Here is an 11,918-nt window from a genome sequence, read left to right on the forward strand (position 1 = left end):
GTTATTTAATTGCTGGCCTAGGATGGGGTGTAATTTAAAATTCTTGTGGGGGAGACAGGGCTGGAGAAGTGTTAGAACAAACCAGTGAAGCTCTGTCCTGTGTGACACAGTGAGAGAATTAAAACCAAACCAAAATCTCTAATAGTGGTAAATGGCCCAGTTGTGACGGACCTGAGTCCTGGTTTCATTTCACCTTTTTAATGTTCCTCTCAGTTCTCCCACTGATCCACTCTATGGCATCGAGCATCTGTTCTCATCTGTCGGCTTCACTGGAAACGACCAGGTTGGCTTGTTCCCCCCCAGAGACATGCCTAGCCCCAGAGATCATGAGTTATTCCAATGTCCGCCCTTGACTTATTTCCATGATATGTGTTCCAGATCCTCAAGTCCTGGTATGCAGGAGCCTCCAGGTCAGGGTCAGGCTGTTATCTGCTCCAGAGGCCAGTGGCCACCACCAGGAACGGAAGGAAGACAGACGTTGGTGGCGCCACCGGGCCACTCATCCTGGAGCCTTCCCCAACCCTCACCTTCTACAGCAAGGTCCCCTTTCCACCAAACAGAAAACAGGACATGACAATGGCTCAGGGGTCCCACCCACAACCTAAACCATACAGAATAGGAGACCAGGTGAGTTTTTCATCTTAGTCTCTCCCTCTACCTTAATCCATGACCTCCTCCATCTGGCAGGTGCTCAGACTTCCCAGACTGTGAAGATGGAGAAAAGAGGAGGCGAGAGCACATAACAATTACACCAAGTCTGAATGATGGCTTTCAAGTTACCCACAGTGCAGGGGATGAGATGGGACCGAGGGACAAAAGCACTCTTTGAAATGAGAGCGTTATCACTCCACCGGTCAGCGTCATTAACACTCATCTCAAGATTCAACTTTGTGCTGCGTTTTTTGTCTTCAACCTCAATTATCCTTACAAACATCTTTCTATAGAACAGTGTCTCCTCTTAGCAAATGAGAAAACAGAGGCTCAGATGAATTAGTTTATCCACTATTCCCACAGGTAATATGGGATAGAAATGGGATCCAACCAGATCTCGCACAGGTACCACAGCTGTAGGTCTGCCTTCCCAGAGAGCCCCTGGGAGCCTCCCCAAGACCCTGGGGCTAATATGGGCCTGCCAAGCACCTTTCCTTGCCCTCAGTCTCCCTCTTGTGGCTCCATTAAGTATGTCAACTCAATGTTAAAGAAAGGAGTCAAGTTATTCAGGAGGAGAGTTGGGGAAACTGGTTGTAAATCCATTACCTTCATGATACAAGTCACTTTCTTTCTCGGGGTCACAGTTTCTTCCTATTTCAGTGTAGGGAGATCTCCAAGTCTCTGCTAGCTCTGATTTCTGTATTTCTAAGATGCACATTGGCTTCTCAGGTTGAGCCCACTCCTCACCTTTACTCTGTAAGAACTGTGTGTGTGTGTGTGTGTGTGTGTGTGTGTGTGTGTGTGTGTGTTTCATTTAAGCAACTCCTCAGGGAGGGTCTCCATGACATTAGCAGTGCTCTAGGACAAAAGAAGGAACTGGAGTGTGCAGGGCTCTGAATTCACCCAGTTTATCACACAAGGGGGCAGGCAACCCAGGGCCATTCAGGGCACTGCCTAACCTCAGGGAACTTGGTCAAAACGGCTGGTAAATGCAAGATTCTGGATGAGAACCCAGGTTTTCTGGCTCCAAGCTCAAGTTTCTTCCTTCCATGCATCTCTGTGCTAGACTGAATAAACTTGGTAATGATGAGGTCGCAGACAGGAAGAGGGCCCCAAAAGAACCACAAGGGCGCGGTAAAACAGATCACCTGCTGTGTCAGAGCAGGTTCACCGTAGTTGAAAACACAAGCATTTATGTGAATTCCTCCTTGGTGTCATCCAATGCGTTAAACACTCCCTAGAGGTGAGTCATATACACTGTTCTGCCACATATGCAAAGTTGACTTAACAGTCACTAAATTGCCGAGTTGTTTAAGGGCTGATGCATGTCATAAGAAGGTGCTTGGCAAGTGGCAATAAAGATGAGTGTTTTCCTAAGCTTAGAGAAAAGCTACCCAAAGGAAACGGATTAGGAAGGCCCATGTGTAGGAAGAAAACAAACAAACAAACAGACAGACAGACAGAATTCAGGACAGCAGAACTGGGTGCAGAGGCCTGGCATATAGGAATAGGCTAAGCCCATAGCAGAAGTTTCGTGAGGGGATATTCAGGGATGGAGGGTGATGAGGAGAGGCAGGGAGATGACAACAATCAGCGCTACAGGGCAGGGACTAGCAGAGTGGTGTGTCTTTGTATTTCTGGACTTCTTAAGATGGTGCGGTGTTTTCCACACGTGTTTGTAATCAATGAAGAACAGCTATGCCTAATGCCAGTGTTTGAGGCTTCCCCGGATGCTCCATCCTAATTCATCCCCCAAACTAGGAATTCCTTTTCCTTTCAATGGAGAAAGAGTGAAAAGTGCATCCTGGCTTATGTTCCTGAAACAACCAGCCGCAGGAAGGTCTCTAACTTTAAGCTTGGATACGGTCCTCTATCAGGTTATAGGGTTTTCTTTGTTTGGCAGCTGGGCTGGATTCTGAGAACTGGACCAGTTTTCTTGAGGCCTAGCTATATTTTTTCCCATGGTTTGAAAGTAATTTATTGAGTACTTTCAATAGACATTTACTAACATTTTTTATATACTATTTTTGTATAGAGACAGGGCTGCTGTCTGATATTTCTTTCTTTTTTTAAAGATTTTATTTATTTGACAGAGAGAGACTCAGCAAGAGAGGGAACACAAGCAGGGGCAGTGGGAGAGGGAGAAGCAGGCTCCTGGCCGAGCAGGGGGCCTGATGTGAGGCTCGAACCCAGGATCCTGGGATCATGACCTGGGCCAAATGTAGACAGTAAACGACTAAGCCATCCAGGCGCCCCTATCGGGGATTTCTACTCTATCTTACCATTCAGTTCACTTCAGCACCAGCAACACACAATTTGCACAATTTGTATATTTTTTTAAAGATTTTATTTATTTATTTGACACACATAGAGAGAGAGATCACAAGTAGACAGAGAGGCAGGCAGAGGGAGAGGGGGAAGCAGGCTCCCTGCTGAGCAGACAGCCTAACTTGAGGCTCTATCCTACCACCCTGAGACCATGACCTGAGCTGAAGGTAGAGGCTTAACCAACTGAGCCACCCAGGTGCCCCACAATTTGTATCTTTTAACATGTATTCTACTTTAATTTCTGATAATACAATCCTTCCTGCCGCTTTTCTCTTTCTGAAGTGCTTCTGGCTAGATAAATTTATTCCAGATGAACTTCAAATCTTTGTCAAGTTCTACAAGAAACTTTTTTTTGGAAGTATATTACATTTGAATTAAATTTTGGGATAACTGACATCCAGAAATATGTTAATGTAACCAAGGCTTGTTTGATGTCCTGTAATAAAAAATGTGTATCTTTCCTCATATAAATTCTTCATGCTTTCAGTGAATTCCTGATTACTTTACACTTTTGTTGAATGTGGACAAAATATATTCACTTCATACTTTAAATCTGGTTATTGAAGTTTTGAGAACCTATAAATTTTCATTGGGCTTGAATCTTTTTATTTGGTAACAAATTTTTGTATTATATATTTCCTCTTTTATTACAACATGATTAGTGAGTGTGATGATCTTTTTGTTTTTGTAATTTAATGAGGTTTTCTTTGGGATGAATTTATGGTGAATTTTCATCAACGTACCAAATGAGCTTAAAAGGCATGTTTCTTTTATATCGGTTTATTCAAGCATTTTATGACTCAAATAATGTTTTTTGCTTGTATTTCTCAAAACTTGCACGTTAAAAACTCTCATGACTATTGTGTTTTTGTTAGTTTCTCCTATCTCTAGGAAAATCTTTAAATTATTTTTTATTATTTGTATATTATGTGACTTGGTCATAAGGACTTTTTGTTGCCTAATATTAATATGGCATCCTTTGACCTTCTATGTTGCATTTTGTGACCTATCTTTGCCTCTCCTTACCCATGTTAGCGCTACTGTACTAGGGACCTCTGGAAATACAAATGTGACTTTATCACCACACTGCTTAAATCCTATGGCTGCTTATCACCCCTGGGACTAATCTCGGGTGCCTCCAGGAGGCATTCAATGCTCTGGGCATCCAAGACCTTGCACCCCTCCCAGCTGGGTCTCTCACTGCTAACTCTGTGACAGAATCACAACATTGCTTCTTTTTTCAGCATCCTGACCTTTGGCTACAATGGTCTGCCCACCTAGAAACCATACCTCCACAAGCATCTGCTCTTCTTTGAAATTGCCATCTACATGTCACCCGGAAAAGCCTGTTCTTCCCCTTGTTTAACCGGCTTCTCTCACCGGTGTGCTCCCACAATGCTTTTTGTACAATGCTTAAGGACAAGGACAGTATCTTACTCATCACGTATCTCATTCATCATTCATCACTAGTCTCCAGTGCAGCCGGCGTGTGGCTGGCACCTCACAGATACCGGCTGCGTAAGATGATTAATTGTGAACAGCGGCTCACGTAGAACAGTAACCCAGGGCTGTGGTAGCACAGGAGGGCAAACATGTATGATTCTGCTCACATAGACTGCCGCTGGCATCGGGGCATCCCACAATTAATATTTGCTGGATGAATGTTGAACGGATGGACAATGGTGTGACCACCTGTGTGAAGCAGGGAAGACGAGCTTCCACAGACCTGTTTTCAGAAAGGTCTTCACTCATGGAACAGAATGCCGTCACATTGAGACAGTAAAGAAGTGACGGGAGGATGATCTGAATTCAGAGCAAGAGCAAAGTAAGGCAAGGTAGCAATCGCAGGCAGTGTGCCTACTTGGTATCAGTACTAGACATCCTCTTAACATATTTCTTTTGCACACTAAAGTGCAAATTAATAAATAACAATTATATGTCACAGCCTGTAATGGATTTCTCAGCTTAATATCAATTTTCTACAGCCTAGAAAAACTTACCACCTGAAGTCCCGATAGGGGAAGCCAAAATTCCTGGTGGGAAGGAAGCCCGTTTTTCCCTTGGTTGTACTGGAGAAGAAAACATTGTTTCTTTCCAGCTCCTTTTCCCATGTCTTACCTCAAGAACAGCTTGGTTTCCTCTTCTTATTTTCTATCCTTCATTTCTAGGGCCCAGAGTAAATAATTTAGATAATTTATCAACCTGAATTAAATCTGAATTGGAGAGACGGTGGTTTTTGTGACAGTAAACAAATCACTTTTGTGTTCCTAAAAGCGAAGGAGAGAAACTACATTAGTTATAGTTAAAAAAGAAAAGAAAAGAAAAGAAAAGCTTCATACACACGTATGAGGCAGAATAATTAGATTAAAATATTCCAGATCCAATGGGATACAGGTGTCTCCCATGTTACAAACGTTTGCATTACACCACTTGGCTTTTGTGAAAGACCTCCATGAGTGCCCGTTCGCACTAAGAGAAATTCAGAGAGGGTTTTGGCTTTTGCAGAGGGCTGGGTCTCTTCCCCTTCGTGAGGTCTTTGTTTCATTGGCTACAGGAGGACCTCGCAGCCCGTTTTCCTTGTGCCACACACCAATAACTGAAGGAAGCAAAAAGTGATATTCTGTGCTCCTGACTGATTGCACCCTAGACATTAGGATTTTATACCAAGGGTTCTTCTTAAACATTGGTTTTGGCCTGAGCTTCAAGCCAGACTACTGAGAATCATCCCGATTGGACCGTGCTGGGTCCCATGCCCTGGCTGAACCAATCACTGCGGTGGGCGGGGCCAAGAGCGCTGATTGACAGCCTGGAACCAGAGCACGCAGGAGAGGGGGTGGAGTCAGTTCCTCAAAACCACAGCGACCTCCAGGCACAATCATGGGCTCTCGGGAAGCCCGCGGTGGGGAATGGATTTGAGGGGCTGTATGAGGCCCCATTTTCATGCTGCCGCATTTTCTGCTCTAATGCACCCAGAGATGCTTCCCTTAGCTTCTCTATAGAGGTCTTTTAGCAGCATTCCAACGTTCCTCAGGTCCACATTCACAATATTTAGAAAACGAGAGCGGAACGAACCTTCTGAGCAGTTATCCCGCGAAAAGCTATGTTTCTGGAGCCCGGCAGTTAACCTAGACCCACGACACTGTTTCCCCGCGCCACCGTGGTAGCTCGGAAGTGTCCGAAGGAAGGAGCTGGGTGGAGGAAAAGCAGCTTCGGCTTCCGTCCTCAAGGATGCCAGTCAATTCTACACGATGGATGAATTTAAAATAACTTAAAATCGAATTTGGGCACCTTTTAATGCTGTCTGCACCGGGTGGGGGGAGGCTGCTTTCTCTTTCAGAGGGTGGGCTTTGAGAAACTGTGGTACTTTAATAGTTAGATTTCTCTAGAGAAACAGACCCAGTTGGAGGGGGAAGAAGAGGAGGAGGGGGAGGGGGAGGGCAGGGAGAGGGGGAGGGGAAGCAGGTAGGGGAGGAGAGGGAGAGAGGAGAAGCAGTTGGCTCACGTGGTTATGGAGGCAGGGAAGTCTCGCAGTCCTGCCTGCAAGCTGGAGAACCCAGCTGGGAAAGCAGGTGGTGTAATTCAGTCGGAATCCAAAGGCCTGAGAATATTAATCAAGCAATAGAATTCTTCTCAAAAATCTGAAAGTAGTTTAAAGGCAATTCTCAGGAAAACATACCAAGCTTCCAATTCCCAGCAGTTACACACAACCATGCCTTCCTTTCCCTCCTCACCCCACGCTGAGGCGCCACAAATGTTTTTGCAAACGCAGGAGGCCAAGACCCCTGTCTCAGACTCAAGCAGTGACTAGGAGGTGACATTCTATGGTGACCACCAGGGTGAGCGCTAATGGCAGAGTTGCAGCTGCCTTGAAAGATTTATTTTTATTTTCAAAGGCTGAAGCAAAGGAAACCCCCTTCCTCATGCCCTGGCAGAAAACAGAAACTGCCCATCTACATTTGTTTCAGTGGGAGCCTCAGCATAGAGGCTGCCAGGGGGGTGGGTCCTCTCCTGGAGTTGAGGGCCACTGACCCAGGCACTGCTGTGAGTCCCTTTGCTAAGGGTCTGCCCCCAGAGCTCATTCAGGGTCGGGGTGGGCTCAGAGAGGACACAGAGTGCACATCTAACCCTGCAGATCAGGTGCCTGAGAACCTTCCCTCTAGAAGCCTCTCTACTTACTTCCTCAAACAAAAAAATATGGCCTTGAGTGAGCACCTTCACTCCTCAGTGTTCTCCTCTCTCTGGGCAACAGGAAGAGTGGAACACAGGATACTAGCCTTGTGGACTCACAGGGTAAGAAATAATGATCCAACATTCATGGGTTTCCTTCTCTTCCTTTCTTTCCTGGCTTTGGCTTCTTAGACAGTAAAGCTAGTCCACCCATGCACAGCCTGTCTCCAGAGAGTCCGACTTCCGCTGTCCCCACTTCCCGCCACACACTTATCCCGAGACCCACTCAAGTGACTCTCCAGTACCATTCCTGTTGGCCCAGACAAAAAAGAAAAGCAATGTGTGGTGGAAAATTTGTATCAAATTCTTTACATATTGGATAGGGCCAAATGGTCCATCTGCTTTCTGAAGTCGTGTGTACACAGGTGCACCTGCACACGTGCCCAGGGCCACCACTTGTGAGTGTGCAGGTGGAACACAAAACTGAGAAGCTCTTCACTTTTGGAACCACCATGGATTTATGAGCTTCTTACAGCTTCCCGGTGAATAGGGAAAGGGTTAAGGTACAGACAGTGGGGGAGTGAAGGGGTCCTGCTCTAAATCTATTCCTGGCAGGCAGAAGTGCTAAGGCAGTTAGTTAACAAAAGATAAGGAAACAGACCTCCTGGCCCTGGATGTTAGGGAGTATTTTTCCTTGGTGGCTACAGTGTCATCATAGAAAGTAACCAAACCTCAAAGAATTAAGTCATTAAGGGTGTTATCGATAGTCCTTGCTCAAACCAAGAGGGCACAAGAATCTCAAGGCCACAAGCTTCCCAGGCAGTTCTCAGTAAAAGACGGCCACCAAAAGCCCTCAGTGGCAACCCATTTGGGACCCCTGTCACTGGAGAGAGCCCTTTCTGTATCCTTGCTTCATAAAACTCTATCTCCTGCGCTCACTTTCCTTTGCCCACAACATTCATTCTTTTACTCCGTGAGACAAGAACCCTGCGATCCCGTAACACCAGCAGATGGCAGCCAAGTGTCCAGGAGAAGGGCAGAAGACACTGTAAAGACTAGAGGCTAAACTGTCCCTCTGGACCTTAACGGGACTCACATAGGAGACTGTGTTCCGTTTCATCCGAGGCCCAAAGACAACAGATGACAGTACCATGGGAGGGATCTGTCCCAGGGATAGGCCACTTTTATATTAGAATTTTGATCAATGAAAGATTTTTTTCCCCAGAGAGTATTTTATTATCAGTATTGTTTAGGATGCTTGCACATGGATGACATAAGGCAGAAGGCAGTTTTACTGCCTGCCCTGGGAGTGACTATGCCGATCACCACCCCCACCCCTTCGTGATTTGCCAGTGGAGCTGAAATGCCATTCACCCAAACAGAAATTGCAGAAGAAATAGCCAAAAACGGTTTTCTCAACCAGCCTATAAAAGAAACTTAAATATGGGTACCTGGGTAGCTCAGTGGGTTAAAGCCTCTGCCTTCAGCTCAGGTCATGATCCCAGGGTCCTGGGATCGAGCCCTGCACCGGGCTTTCTACTTTAGCAGGGAGCCTGCTTCCTCCTCTCTCTCTGCCTACTTGTGATCTCTGTCTGTCAAACAAATAAATAAAATCTTAAAAAAAAAAAAAGAAAGAAAGAAAGAAAGAAAGAAAGAAAGAAAGAAACTTAAATACTGAGTTGGAACTCAGAGAATTTAATTATCCACAGGATAGTACTTGAAAACTTTACTGAGAATTTCACTGGAAGAAACTTGAGGTTCTATGGGTTTTGTCCCCTCTTCCCACTGTAGGAGAAGGAAGGAGGACTTCTCTCTCTCACCTCTAGGCTCAGAAACAGATGCTGCAGTGGGAGTTGCAATGGGGGGAACTTAATGTGGAGGCTCACAATTTGGGGAAGACGGTAGACTGGAATCTAACACACTCCGAGGAACCAAAAGAGGCTAAGGTTTGGGCTTTCGACTCTGATGGCTGGAGTATTGTCTATCACTGCACACCAAATGACCACAACCTTACAGGTTTAATACAACACAACATTATTATCTCACAGTTTCTACAGGTCAGGGCTGGGCATGGCTTAACTAGGCTCTTCACTTCGGGGTCTCACAAGGCTGCAGTCAAGGTGTTGGCAGGGTTTTGGTCTCAACTGAGGCTTGTCTGGGGAAGGATCCACTTCCAAGCTTCCAGAGTTGGTGACAGAATCCAATTCCTTGCAGCTGTAGAACAAAAGGGCCCCCACCCTTTCTTTTTCTTTCTTTCTTTCTTTTCTTTTTTTTTTTTTTTTGGCTGGGTATTGCCTGGAAGTCTTTGTAGGCTGTTGGTTAGAGTCTACTCTAAATTCCTAACAGCTACTCACAGTCCCTGGCCACGTGGAACTCCACAACACGGCTGCCTGCTTCCTCCAAGCAAGCAAGAAGGAGAAAGAGACACCAGTAAGGCATGCTACCATCTCTGCATTGGGATCATGCAAGCATTCTGTCACCTTGCTGTGTTCTATTTATTCAAAGCAAGTCATAGGTCTCACCTCTACTCAAGGGGAAGCAATCACAAAGGGCATGAACACGAGTGATGAGGGAGCAGGAGGCTGGCTGAGGACAAAGCAAAAGCTGGCGCCTTGCACCCCCCCTCCGCCCGCTCCCCCCATATGTGTAGCATTCCTCAGGCACCCCTGACTGCCATAAAATGATAAATAGTTAACTTGCTGGAGATCACAATCCTGCAAGACAGGAGTCTCCCTTGGTTTGCAAATGTCCTTGAGATTACAACAAAGAAGTTACCTTATCAATAGCCCAATTTCCAGGGATACAGAACTCAGTTCCTCAAGCCTAATGTCACCCTCCCCTCCATAAAAAAACCGAAGGAGGTGGAAGTAGAAGGAAAAGTAAATAAAGTTAAATTTCTTCTAAACCTAAATCTCATTAACAAGGATGCTTGATAGCAGGAATGTAACATTCCACCAGGAGACTCTCAATTGTCTTTACTTGATAGTAACCAAGCCTTCAATATCCTGATAGTATTCTTTGCCCCAATAGCCCTTCTGGACACCCCTTTGTCCTCACCTACCCAACTCCTGTGTATATAACCAGCCACTCCTCACAACCCGGTGCAGCAGCTCTTCCTGCCCACGGGCCCTGTCCCCGTGCTTTAATAAACCACCATTTTGCACCAAAGATGTCTTAAGAATTCTTTCTTTAGTCGTCAGCTCCGAACCTCACCCCACCGAACCTGACTTAGGTTCTGGGACTTCATCACAAGGAGGCAGGAAGCATTAGAGCACCCTAGAGTCGGTCTGCCACAGCTAGCAGGAGAAGCAGGTTGTATTGGGATGGCCTGTCCTTCCATAAGTCAGCCATGTGAAAGTGAACTCCACCTGAGTGGTCTTAGACTTGCTCCAAAAGGATACAAAAAGAGGCAAGGAGAACTTAAAGAAAGAGGCTGGAGATTTTCGATGGACACCCAGGAGTGGGACCTAGGCGGAATCATGAACCACTGGCAGAGGAAGTGAATTAGAGTACTGCAAGGGCCAAGCCAAGGAATCCCAGTGGTGCAGCTCTGGTGCACTCAGCCCCTAGCCCCCTGACATCACGGTGGGAAAGTACCAGTTGATGTTCTCTGTCCCTCAGCATTCCTCACTCCTGCCCCTGATTGCAAGGAACAGAAATCCTGTCAGCAAGCTGGGGAGGGCTGTTAGAGAGAAAAAGAGAGTACTCTTTCTTCCTTACCACAATAGATGTCCTGTCTAGAGCAGACCAGAACTGAGAGAGAAGCTTTCACAGTAAATGACAGCTGAACTTTGATTCTTATGTAAAACAGTACATTTTAAATATTCAAGTGGCTAGAATTCTCTACTCCCTGAAAGCAACCTACCTAAGATTTTAAATAATAAGCTGGGGACATGTAGTCCTACTGAGATCATCTGCATAGGACAGTTGTGGGGGAAGAATGAGGTTGTTTTCTTTGAATTCTGTAAGTCCTGCTTATTCAAATACAAGTTACAAAGATTTTGAAAATCCAAAAAAAAAAAGTGCTATGTTATTATTATTATTATTATTTTTAGATTTTCTTAATTTATTCAAGAGAGAAAGAGCATGTGAGAGAGCACAAGCAGGGGGAGCTGCAGAGGTAAAGGGAGAAGCAGGCTCCCCACTGAGTAGGAAGCTGGATGTGGGGCTTAGTCCCAGGACACTGGGATCATGACCTGAGCTGCAGGCAGATGCTTAACCGAGTCACCCAGGTGCCCCAGTGATATATTATTTTTGTGCTCTCCACGTTGCACACACTCATGCTTGAGAAATTGAGCCATTAGATTCCTAACACCATGGTATGCTCCTTAGAGAAGAACTGGGATTTCTTAAGTGCCCATATTAGAAAATGTGACCTATCCCCAAATTCTAATTAAAGAACCATGACTGTAAACCAGTTGAAATTTAGCAATTTTTTTTAAATTTTTTATTTTTTATCCCCAGGGGTACAGGTCTGTGAATCACCAGGTTTACACACTTCACAGCACTCACCAAAGCACATACCCTCCCCAATGTCCATAATCCCACCCCCTTCTCCCAACCCCCCTCCCCCCAGCAACCCTCAGTTTGTTTTGTGAGATTAAGAGTCGCTTATGGTTTGTCTCCCTCCCAATTCCATCTTGTTTCAAGCGGAGAAAAACAACTATCATATGATCTCCCTGATATGAGGAAGTGGTGATGCAACATGGGGGCTTAAGTGGGTAGAAATTTAGCAATTTTAACTAACTCACTTTTTCAACTTAAATAAATGC

This window comes from Mustela putorius, unplaced genomic scaffold, assembly GCF_011764305.1.
Source record: "Mustela putorius furo isolate JIRA1106 unplaced genomic scaffold, ASM1176430v1.1 tig00000127_pilon_pilon_pilon, whole genome shotgun sequence".
Taxonomy (NCBI): Eukaryota; Metazoa; Chordata; class Mammalia; order Carnivora; family Mustelidae; genus Mustela; species Mustela putorius.